The sequence below is a fragment of the Heterocephalus glaber genome, unplaced genomic scaffold (genome assembly GCF_053883595.1).
Source record: "Heterocephalus glaber isolate CG9 unplaced genomic scaffold, H.glaber_assembly_v1.0 deba00001428, whole genome shotgun sequence".
Taxonomy (NCBI): Eukaryota; Metazoa; Chordata; class Mammalia; order Rodentia; family Bathyergidae; genus Heterocephalus; species Heterocephalus glaber.
This window is the reverse complement of record NW_028258293.1, coordinates 24,430,142-24,442,838: the sequence shown is the minus strand read 5'-3', so window position 1 is coordinate 24,442,838 and position 12,697 is coordinate 24,430,142. Positions and strand designations below refer to the sequence as shown.

At 36.3% G+C, this 12,697-nt stretch overlaps 2 pseudogenes; both read left to right on the top strand.

Annotated features, from left to right (window-relative positions):
- Nucleotides 1-313: 313 nt before the first annotated feature.
- On the top strand, nucleotides 314-1,315 carry LOC101718289 (olfactory receptor 52N4-like; annotated as a pseudogene).
- An 8,935-nt stretch (nucleotides 1,316-10,250) lies between these two features.
- LOC101718643 (olfactory receptor 56B2-like) lies at nucleotides 10,251-11,176 on the top strand (annotated as a pseudogene).
- The last annotated feature ends 1,521 nt before the right edge of the window (nucleotides 11,177-12,697 follow it).

Below are 12,697 nucleotides of genomic sequence, written 5' to 3'. Positions count from 1 at the left end.
TAAAGTAATAACAATACAACATAACCCAGAAGGGTTGTTGCTAGATATGTGTACAGTATGATGAATGAACTGATAAATTAATGAATAAACAAAACATTCAATTTAAATTAAATATAAGCAAATATTACCTGGCATTTTTAAGTTTGGTTATTTGATATTAAAGTGCTCTGATTATCAGAGAAAAATAAACAGACACAAAAGGACCACAATTGAGGTTTTTCTTTTTCTATTTAGCCTGTTTGGAAGATCAAAGCAACAAAATAAATGAAACCTAAAACCCTATAAGCTCTGTAAAGACTATATTAAGGTAATCATGTTGCTGCTGAATCAATCAGGCCTGACCCCAGCCTCATTGATTCTTAACGGGATCCCAGGACTGGAGGACATGCACATTTGCATTTCCTTCCCATTCTGCTCCATGTATGTTGTGGCCATTGTTGGGAACTGTGGTCTCTTCTACCTCATCACCTTTGAGGACTCCCTGCACTGATCTACGTACTACTTCTTAGCCATGCTTTCCTTCACTGACCTCATGATGTGCACTGCTACAATCCCTAAAACCCTCTGCATCTTTTGGTTCCATCTCAAGGAAATTAGCTTTGAAGAATGTTTTGCCCACATGTTTTTCATCCACAACTTCACAGGGATGGAGTCTGGGGTGCTCATGCTCATGGCCCTGGACCGCTATGTGGTCATCTGCTGCCCTCTGCGCTACTCAAGCATTCTCACCAATTCTGTCATTTTAAGGTCTGGACTTGCTACTGTCTTGAGAGCAGGATACTCATAATCCCTTTGATTTTCATCACCAAGCAACTTCCCTATTGCAGAGGCAAGATAATACGCCAAACTTACTGTGACCAGCTCCCAGTAGCCATGCAAACCTGCGGAAATCTCAAGGCCAACGCTGTCTGCGGTCTGGTGATTGCCCTGTGCCCTGTCGATTGGGGGTCTGACATCCTGTGCATCACTGCCTCCTACACCATGATCCTGCGGGCAGCGGGCAGCCTCTCCTCACCAGACGCTCGGCAGAAGGCCTTCAGCACCTGCACTGCCCACATCTGCGCCATTGCTCTCCTATAGCCCAGCTTTTTTCTGTTTCTTTTTTAACCGCTTTGGGAGCAGTGTCATCCCTCCATCTTGCCACATCATCGTAGCCGATATTTACCTGCTCTTGCCTCCTACTATAAACCCTATTGTCTATGAGGTAAAAACCAAGCAGATACGAGACTGTATTTTACGGATATTTGCAAATTGCAAGGATACGGAATCCCACCGCATATCAAAAGCACATTTTCCAAGAAAAGAGAAGCAATGAAAGAGAAAACAAATTAAAATGGAAAGGGAGCAAAGGAAAAATGGGAATAAATACATACTTTGTCAGGTGTTTAGTCATGGTCTAACGATATCTCCCTAAAGTTCACATTTTGTCCACGACAAGAGGTATTGTGGGTTGGGACATTCCCACTAAATGTCCTCAGAGTCTCAGGGACTACAATGTCCCCTCTGTAAGTCTGTCATCTCCCTACCTCTCTGAAGAACTGATCTCATCCTTAATCCACTTCTCTGTGAACATACATAAGTGGAAATGGAGTGAATGATCAAAAGAAATGAAGAAAGCAGATGGTGATTATGTAGCCAAATGCTAATTTGTCATGTTTTCAAAAAGAGATTGGAATGTCCACTTTGTTACTTTCTTCTGAGGAATGTATGCTAGCATCACCAAAATTACTCTGCTTTAGTTATGCTGTCTTTCTGATGGATAAGATATGAAATATTTATTAGTCAATAAATGTGATATTTCAGTCTTTGGTTTTTTAACATGGAAATAGTCATCTGAACACTTCTCTTCTAGCCTGATCCAAACAAAATGCTTCTCTACAGACTACTGAGATGTGCAAATCTTCTCAAGATGACTTTCAAAACTAAGTAGTTCAGAGAGATACAGAAATCTTTTAGCTAAATTAAGAAAAAGAACCGTAAATATTATTTTTGAGTACAGATAAGATAGGAACAAAAGACTTATCTTGCCTTCCTCCTATTTGAAATGAAACTCAAGAAATAAACTACATTCTCTTAAATTTAAGGTTCTTGCAAATTAATAAAGGAGAGAATGAAGAAAATAGTGATTTGATACTAATATAGCAGAAATAAAGCCAGTTAAATAGTGATTTACAGTAAACTTCCTTATTTAATCCCTCCCTTATTTAGCCCCTCTTTTCACCTGGTTCAGTTTATGAGTACTTATGTCACTTTCTTCTAATAGTTTAATTTAAAAATCCTACAGAACAGCTACCCCATCTATCATTATTCCCTGTATCACTCAGTTTCCTATACAATTTAAAGAAACTTCCTATAACAAATTGTCAAGACTTACTTTCTCTACTTTTCCCACACAAAGCCACATGCCCTGAAATTTATTTTCCTACCCATTTCCTTCAATTGCTTTTGTTGATTTCTTGTGTGCCTGGCATGTTAAACTGAATAGATCATTTGCTGTCCTCATCTAATAGTTTCCCTGAAAAATCTTGAAAATGTGTCTTTTATTTCAGAAACACTAATTTTGTGTTTTTCTCCTTTGCTGAAGATTGATCAGAATGACCAGTATGTGATGACAGTCAATATCTCTTCCTTGCTCTTGAAGTTATGAGATCGAATCTAAAGAGTCTCAATTCAGTGTAATATATGCTCTTTTGTACCTATATTTTAATAAGGTAAAAGGTTTTTACTGTTTTCCTTTAAATGGCTATAGAATTAGATATTCACAAGTAGAAGTTTGAAATTAGATCCCTACGTCTCACTCCATATAAAAAATGATTCAAAATGATTTAAAAACCGAGGTTTAAGACCCAAAACCTTGAAATTGCTAGAACAGAACTGAAGGAAAACACTGAAAATCATAAGCACAGGCAAGGAATCCTCCATAGGACTGAAATAGCATAGGAAATTATAACAAGAATCAACAAATAGGACTACATCAAATTAAATAGCTTGTGCCAGACAGAAAGCACAACCAACAGAACAAAGGACAGTCTACAGAATGGGAGAAAATCTTTTCCAGCTACTTTTCCAACAGAAGATTTATATCCAGAATATATAAAGGACTAAAAAATTTAACACTAAAAAATAACCCAATTAAAAAATGAGAAAGTTGGGCTGGGGATTTAGCTCAGTGGTGCCACCGCCTGCCTAGCAGGTGCAAAGTCCCGAGTTGGATCCCTGGTACCAAAAAACAATAAAAAAGAGAGAGAGAGAAAGTAAACTGAACACACACTTCTCAAAACTAAATATTAAAAAAAAAAAGTTCAACACCTTAGCCATTAGGGAAATGCAAATCAAAGCTACATAATACTCAATCTCACTCTAGTCAGAATGGCTATCATAAATACAAAACACAATAAATGTTCTTAAGGATGAAGGGAAAAGTTACCCTGCTACAGTGTTATACTAAAGTAAATTAGTACAGCCACTATGAAAATCAGTATAGAAGTTCCTCCAAAAACTAAAACTACCATTTGATCTACCTAAACTACTCCTCAGTATATTTTCAAAATTATTAAATTCAGCATAGTATAGAGATACGTGCATATCCATCTTTATTGCAACACAGTTTACAAAAGCCATGGCATGTATGCCTGTCAACAGATGAATGGATAAAGAAAATGTACTCTGTATACACAGTGGAATATTATTCAGCCATAAAAAGAATGAAATCATATTATATATAGGAAAATGGATGTATCTGGAAGATAGACATCATGTTAAGCAAAATAAGCCAGACTCAGAAAGTCAAATATTTCATGTTTTCAAAGACAGAAGGTGGAAAATACTTGTATTTTTGCAAGCTTGTGCTTGTATTAAGTTTGATAATGACCTTTGAGCAAAGAAAGTCAGAGAGTCAAGCTCAAGATAATAAAAGGAATATAATTTACAGGACAGGATGCCTGAGTAAAGAAAAGAATTGCAAGTTGGTGGTCAGAGATGCAATTAATCCAGCACAGGGACCAACTTAATAATTTATAAAGCTTCAGAGAGAAATAGTAAGGTGAAGTTAGGAATGGGTGGGTTGAATTTAAGTGTGAAGAGTTCATTTGTAAAGAAGCTTAATTACAAGAGTATTTTGAGCTGAATTTAACAATTAGTAGATTTGGAAAAGTAAACCACCAAATTCATAAGAATCAGGTCTGTGTTGCAGAGGAGAATATTAGTTTCTCCTTAAAATGATTGAGAAATAAACATATTTAGTTGTTTGCAAGAGAAACCATTAGAAGATATTAATGTCCTTCTTTAACACTCTCTCTTCTTATCCTCTGGTATATTTTTAGAACACTCTAAAATGCAACATGCTTCTCATGAGCTTATATGTTCATTAGGTGACCTTTCTTTAATTCTGAACTGATATCATTTCAAAAATAAATAAATAAAACATCTTGCCCATAGGTTGAATGTTAAAACTCCTGTATTCCTTGACCAAAATTTTGTCTTGTGCCTGCACATCTGCCCCTCTTCCTGCTCATGTGATGCCCAAAGCTCAGGGACTTCGCTCCTTGCTGTATTTCTTTGGAGTGTTCTCCTTACCCTTTAAGCACCATCTTACCCTTTACATCTTCCAAGTCCTGGAGACCTCTGCAGTAGGTTCTAGTCTCCTACTCAGGAGACTAGAGGGAAGGCTGAAAAAACCCTCAAAGACAGGATGAAAGAAAAAATTGAGAGCTGGGATGGCCAATGCAGGATCCCTAGCAAAAGTCCCTGGTCAGTCTTAACCACTGATTTTTATTGTTCATCAATTGGGGTAAAGGTGAGCTTTGTGTAAGGATAAGACTACAGGTACAGATGTGTGGTTTGTGCAGTTTCTATGGAAACTAATGCAGGCAAGGCTTTAAAGAGAAGAAACAAAGCATTTTCAAATTAGAACAAGATAGACAAAATATATAGTTGTAATTAGAACATTGTCCTTCTAGTTATGAAGGTACTAATAGTGGGAATGGAATTTGGGTGCAAATTACTCCAACCTCAGCTATGCATGTTATCTCATATTAGTCCCACAGCTTTGTAGGCCATTGCTCTGGTCTCAGCTTTGGCCATTAGTGGGGAGGCCTTGCTAACCTGCATGCTACCACAGTGCTCATGAGATGCTTCTGTGAGTCATGTATCTTTAGTCAGACTTGCTTTGTAAAATAAGCCAGTTGAGGAATTTAACTCTATAGCCTGCACTGCTTACAGCATGCTTTGGGTATAATCAATATTGCAGCTTCCGGAATCCAAGAACCTTTTCTTACTTATATAACCAACTATTTCTTTCTATATGTCCTTTTATAATACAGAAACACAGATAATATACTATAATATATAAATGACCCAACTCTACCTTTGATGAGTAATGTTTTCCTCAGGTTAAAAGACTAAAAATATTTTTTTCTGGTACTAGGCATTGAACCCAGGGCCCTCAAAATGAGCAACCAGCCCCTTTTTATGGCCAGGGTCTTGCTAAATTGGCCAATCTGGACTTAAACTTGTGATCATCCTGCCTCAGCCTCCCGGAGTGCTGGAAATACAAGTGTGTTCCACCATGCCTCTCTTGGAGTAAAAACTCTTTAAAAATTTTTTCCAACAAACAGAAATATTTAAACATAGTTAAAGCTCACAAAATAATCATGGAATGTGTTTATGTCTGTGAGTAAATAAGTCAATCTTTTCTAAAACAGTTGTTGTTTTTAATGTGGAGATAGGATCTTGCTAATGTTTCCCAGATTGGCCTTGAACTTGCTATCTTACTGTCTCAGCCTCCCAAATTGCTAGTATTACAGACACCCTGCAAAAATGAGTGAAATTTTTTATCCTTGTGGATTACAGGAAGTACTATGTGTTTGCGACTAAATGGATATCATAATTCTAAATTTGAAGTTATCAGTTGCAGGAAGTACTTCAAGAATGTGGACATTCTCTGCTATTCAGTATGCATCTACACTGATAAGCTTAGAGAATAAGATTATAAAATCATGCGTAGATTTGTGCATGTTTGTATGAGGTTGGAAGAAGGAGTAGATTCATTAGATTTATCTGAAAACTATTACTAGAGTTACCCAGAGAGTCAGGTTACTCTGTAGCCTATTAGCCCAAAGCCTCATCTTTCCTTCTCTGTATGTAAGAGAGTTCAGACTATGTAAACTAAATACAGTAAGATACAAGAATTCCACATTTCTATAATGTGGAGGCCAATCAATCAGTGTTATTTGACCTTTAGAGCCTACCAACTCAATCATTTTCAGAATGCCATCTCCGACTCAACATTGAACAACTTCTAGGGACACAAAATGAGAGAAAATTCTGAATTTTCTACAAGTATGCAAAAATTTAAAATTCAGGAAGAAGTTTTACATTCTGATTTTCCTTCAAAAAGAGTTTCTCTTTAAAGAGCTCCTTTATGGAAACTTACCTGAAGTATGTTACTCCATTCTTCTTGCATATTTCACTTTTGTTAAAGAAGAATATCAATACTGCATCTGACTCACCATTGTATTTTGGAAGCATATAATTTGTTTGATTTCACAGGCTCGCAGGGGAAGATGAATTTGTCTCATGAAGAATTGTGTCCTGAATGTCATCTATATCTAACTTACATGAATTTTGAGTGATCTGGACAGAAGTAAGGCTTTTGAAGCCGGCACAGAATGAATCTATTTTGTATGTGAGGAATACATGAATTTTGGGACCAGATACAGAATAAGATAGTTTAAATATGTCCTCCAAAGTTCAAGTGTTGAAAATTTATTCTCCTATGTAATAGTGTTGTTAAAGATGGGACCTAGGAGAGGTAATTAGATCATGAGAGCTCTGCTTCATGAATAGACAAATACAATAATTATGGCAGTGCCTTCATTATTTCACGTATGGGGTCCTTGTGAAGAATGAATTCTCTCTTACTCATATGATGCCTTCCACCATGTTAAGATGGAGCAAGAAGGCACTGACTAGATCCATCAACATGAGCTCAGACTTAGTCTCCAAAACCATAAACCAGATGAACATTTATTGCTTGTAAATTACCCACTCTGTGACATTCTGCTATTGCAACACAAAACAGACTAAGGCAATTGGATGCATTAGATTTTTAGTTAGTTGACATTGGTAATGAAAACTAATATAGTAGCTGAGGGGAGAAATGACAAAAAATTACTCAAACAGTTAAACAGAAATAAGATACAACACCACAATTTAAATCAACTTTCACAAGTGTCTTTAGTTGTGGCATTGTGGCTGCCTCTATGTCCTGAATCAGTTCATGGTAGTTTTTATTTTGGGGAAGAGCCAGAAGTTGCATGGTGCTAGATCCAGTAAATGAGGAGAGATCATAATATTTTCAGGAGACTGCCTACCTATTGGATGACACTCAGCAGCAGTATTCACTGTCTTTCTGATTACATTTCCTAAAGACACTCACAAAAGACTTCCAGAACTGCTTCGGAAAGTTTCAAGAATGATAGGATAAGTGTGTTTGAGATCAGGGAGTGTATTTTGACATGGATTAATGGCAATGTGTCTTTCACTCTAACAGTTTTTAAAATTTAAACACTAACCATATATTTTGACCACAGTTGATATATAGGCAAAATGATGGGGAAAAGTGTTAAAATTTTGCTCATGCATGTTTACAATGACATTATTGGCTAAAAATGATAAATGGCCTTCATTTTCATCAGTTGGATAAACAAACAGTATATCTATGAAAGGGGCTGATTGTTTTAAAAAGAAATGATGTACTGGCATAACTTACAATATATATGAACTTTTTAAAAATTGCACTAAGACAGCCAGATACAAAAGTCTACTTATTGTGTGATTCCTTTTTTATGACTCTGTAGAAAAAATTACATCTGTAGATACAAAAAGCAAATTTGTTTTTTTTATCAATTGAAGGAGTTTTTCCTCTCATATGGGTTATTTTGTTGCTACACCAACATTTGTGTCCCTAAAACTGTGACACATCCTTTGGGATATATATTAATTTTCCATTAGAGACTCAGTTCAGTTCTACAGGGATTTTGATGCTGAGAGTCATGCAGGTACATATATTGTAGTGTTCTGATGTTTGATTTTTTTTTTTTTTTTGGTACTGGGTATCGAACTCAGGTCTTTGCGCTTGCGCAGCAGGCAGCGAAACCACTGAGCTAAATCCCCAGGCCATTCTGATGTTTTTTGACCAAGAACTTGGACACCTGAAACACATTGGTTTTGGCTTCCAATTTTGCCATCAAAAACAAGGTATTTAATGACAATCAAATGGGGGATGGGTAGTCCAAGCTATCTTTTTATTTATAGTGTAGATGCATATTGGAGACAGGCTCTGTTAATATGCACAACAGCTTTGAGTGTATTCTAATAAATATATATTCTCACAAATACAGTACTTATTAGATTTACCTACTTTGAAAGCAATAATAGATTGTTTTGCCTTAGAAAATGTTTATTTCTACAATTTCAAGATTTTAATTCAGTGCAACATCTCATGAATTCTATAAAAATCTCTTTTTCTTAAACCAATAGATGCCATTGGAAATGGTAAGAGCTGAATATGAATCACCTGTGACAAGAAGAAATAGCTAGACAGGAAAGGACACTCTTACTTGCCCTTGACTTGCTTCTGAGAAGCATAATCCAGCTTGATTGTATTCTACATCTAAATCTAGAGCATGAGTCTTGAAAGCATTTTAAAAAGTCTAATTTAATTTGAAGTTAATATTATATTACTGAACATCAGTTTGCATCTTTAACTGAGAAATTTGAAAAAACAGTGAAGATGAAACAAACTCCTCCTATAAGAATAAAGTCAGTATTGGCATTGAAATCATAACTCTAAAGGAAACATAAGGGACATAAATAGGATATTCATATCATACTTAATAAATTCTTCAGGAGATAGCACAGGTCATCTCAGAGATACAGTTCCTATTTTCAGTGCATGACCATATATGTTCTCCCTGATTTTCTTAAATTACAGTAATACCTTGGTTCACAAACACTTCTGTTTGCAAACAATTTGGTTGGCAAACAAAAACATTCTGCAAAATTTTGCTTCCACTCACAAACTCCACATTGGATGACAAATATGACTATGGCCATCTTACTAACACAATCACAAATGCAATCATCTTCTCCCAAAGTGTAAAACAAATTAAGTTAGTAAATGGAGGTATCATTGCATTTCTGTTGCATCAGCATGTTAACATCTAAGAGTGGACTGTACAAATACATTGAGAGGAAGGAGCAGATAATGACCCAAATGTTTTAGAAATTTGTGATAGTTATGAAGCTGGAGAGGATGTACTGTGCTATTTTATTCATGCTTTAGATGTTCAGTTATTCTATCATATCAGCTCTTTAGATTTTGATTACACTTGAAGAGGAAAGAAGCGATTATAAGAAATCATCGAAGTAACTGAACTATATTTTTATATAAACAAGTGTGTTCACTTTGAAATAATCCAATGAACTTTACATAAAATATTTTTGCATTCAGTGATGTATGCAGCATGTACATAAAAATTATAGTTATTAGGGTTTGGAGATGCATTTCAGTCATAGAGTACTTGTGCAATATGTGTGAAGCCTTGAGTTCAATTATCTGTACCACATACAAACATAGAAATTAACAATTAAAACTGTATTTCAAAGGCTACTTTATTTCCAAAGTTATCTATTATAACTAAACATGTTTTTCTTTAAATATACTTCTGTATATACATACATATGGCCACTTAAAATCTCAGTTACAGGAATAAAATATTTTGCACCTATACTATAATCTAATCTCATACATTGGTAGTCTTCACACATTAAAAAAAAACTGTTAAGTATCAGATCTTTAAAGCAAAAACTACTCATTAGTAGAGCCAATCTAAACAGGCAGAATGTCATAATAGACCATTTTCAAATTTTCCTGCATTTATAACAAACTAGATAGAAGATTATGAACTAGGCTCTGATTTTCTCTAATATTCTTTTCCACAATTAGAAGGTGTTAGAAAAAATATGATGGAATTTTCTGGATGATTTAGAGGTAACAAATAGAATATGCCACCTTCTGAAGAGTTTTGGCTCAGAAAAAAACCTCAAGTAAATGTGTGTAAGAGGATGAGAATATTGGAGATTTATGAATTATCCCTTGACATCATGACCTTGGATAAGAACATTTCCCTGCTGCTGTAGAGATAAGTGAGAATGGTAACATTAAACATATTCCCTCTTAGTGAAGAATGCTCCAGGATCCCAGGATTCCCAACAACTTGAAGTTCCAGGTCTCTGAGTTCATTCTGATGGGATTCCCAGGTGTTCACAGCTGGCAGCACTGGCTCTCCCTGCCCTTGGCTCTGCTCTACCTCTTAGCACTTGGTGCCAACATCCTCATTGTGATCACCATCAAACAAGAGGCATCCCTGCATCAGCCTATGTACCAATTCCTGAGCATCCTGGCTGTGGTGGACGTGGGTCTGGCTACCACCATCATGCCAAAGATTTTGGCCATCTTATGGTTCGATGCTAAGGCCATCCATTTCCCTGAGTGCTTTGCTCAGATGTATGCCATCCATAGTTTCGTGGCCATGGAATCAGGTATATTTGTCTGCATGGCTATAGATAGATATGTAGCCATTTGCCAAACACTGAGATATCCATCAATAATTACTGCACCTTTTGTGATCAAAGCAAATGTGCTCATGGCATTCAGAAACTGGTTACTATCTCTGTGCCTGTGCATGCTGCCCAAAGAAATTATTGCTCCTGGAACCAAATTAACCACTGTTTTTGCACAAATCTTGGAGTCACTAGCCTATCTTGTGATGACAGGAAAATCAACAGTATCAACCAGGTAATTCTGGCTTGGATAGTCATGGGAAGTGATTTAGATTCAATTATTGCATCATATACTGTGATCCTTTACTCTTTACTGAAACTCAATTTGGTAGCAGCTGCATCCAAGGCCTTAAACACCTGCACTTCTCATCTTATCTTAATCTTTTTCTTCAACACAGTCATCATTGTGATGTCCATTAAGCATAGTGCAAAATTAACAGTTCCCTTCATCCCAGTTCTATTCAATGTGTTAAACAATGTCATTCCTCCTGCCCTCGGACCAATGGTGTATGTGCTCAAGAACAAGGAGCTTAAGGCAGGGTTTGCATAGGGTGCTTAGGTTAAATACTCAATGCCACTAACATTGAGAATGCAATCATATTTTTATTTTCTCCCCATATGTATGTTTTGCATTCCCAGTGATTGCAACTGGTAAAAAAAAAAACACACACATGAACTATGGCAGGTTTTCAGGTATGTTAAGAGGTATCTCACAACAACTGAAGCCTCAGAACAAAAAAGATGATTTTAAAATCAGAAATCTGTCAGTGTCAAGAAAAATTTTCATCACAAAGACTAACACAATGGTGTTGTTTGCTGAGATTGTTTTTGTTTTGTTTTGTTTTGTTTTGTTTTTGCTTCAATTCTTTTATTGGTACATTTTAGGTACACAATATGTTTACATTTATCATTGGGTGCTTGTAACTGTACATGATGTATCTTGGTTCTTATTTTTTCCCCATTACCGGTCCACTCTTCACCTCCTCCACCCTTCCCTATTTACATAGGCTTTGTTTCCATTTCTTTCTGTTCTCATAATTTTTCCTTTCCCTTCTTTCCTTTCCCCTTCCTCTCCAGCTTCGCCTACCCCTTTGGACCATTTCTTCCTATTTCAAATTATCAATTATTTCCTTTAATAGTTTTAGTCCTTATTTACACTTTTAGTCTTTCACACCAGAGAAACTATTTGGTATTTGCACATGTGTGTCCTATTTATTGCACTTAAGAGTATGGCCTCAATATGCATCAACTTAGCTATACATGTCTCTAGTTTCTCTTTCTTTATGGCTGAGTAGTACTCTATTTTATATAAAAAAAAAAACCCACCCACATCTTCTTTATCCAGTTTCCAGTCGATGGGCACTTGGGCTGTTTCCAAGCTTTAGCTATTACAAACTGTGCCTCTATAAACATGGTTCCACATATATCGCTGTGGTATGATTCTTTTAATTCTTTTAGGAAGATACCCAGCAGGGGAATACCTGGGTCAAATGGGACCTCTAGCCCTAGTTCTTTGAGGTATCTCCATACTGATTTCCACAGTGCTTGCACCAGTCTGCACTCCCACCAAAAATGGAGAAGGGTTCCTTTCTCCCCACACCCCCGCCAGCATTTATTATTGGTTGATTTCTTGATAGCAGCCATTCTTTCTGGGGTGAGGTGGAATCTCAGAATTGTTTTCATTTGCATCTCTCGAATGACCAGTGATGTTGAACATTTTTTCATATATTTATTTGCTGCTTTTAATTCTTTGTGCGAGAAATTCTTTGTCTGTTCATTTCAGAAGCCCATTTTTGAATTGGGTTTTTGAATTTGGGGGTCTGATTTTTTTCAGTTCTTTAGATATTCTAGATAGTAGTCCTTCGTCCGAGGCACAGCTGCTAAAAATTTTTTCCTACATTGTAGGTTGTCTGTTAGCTCTGTTGGTGGTTTCTTTTGCAGTGCAGAAGCTTTTTAATAAGATGAGATCCCAGTTGTTGATTCTTTCTGCTAGTTCCCGTGCTACTGAGGTTTGGTACATAAAGTCTTTTCCTGTGCCAATGTCTTCAAGAGTTCTACCTAACTTATCTTC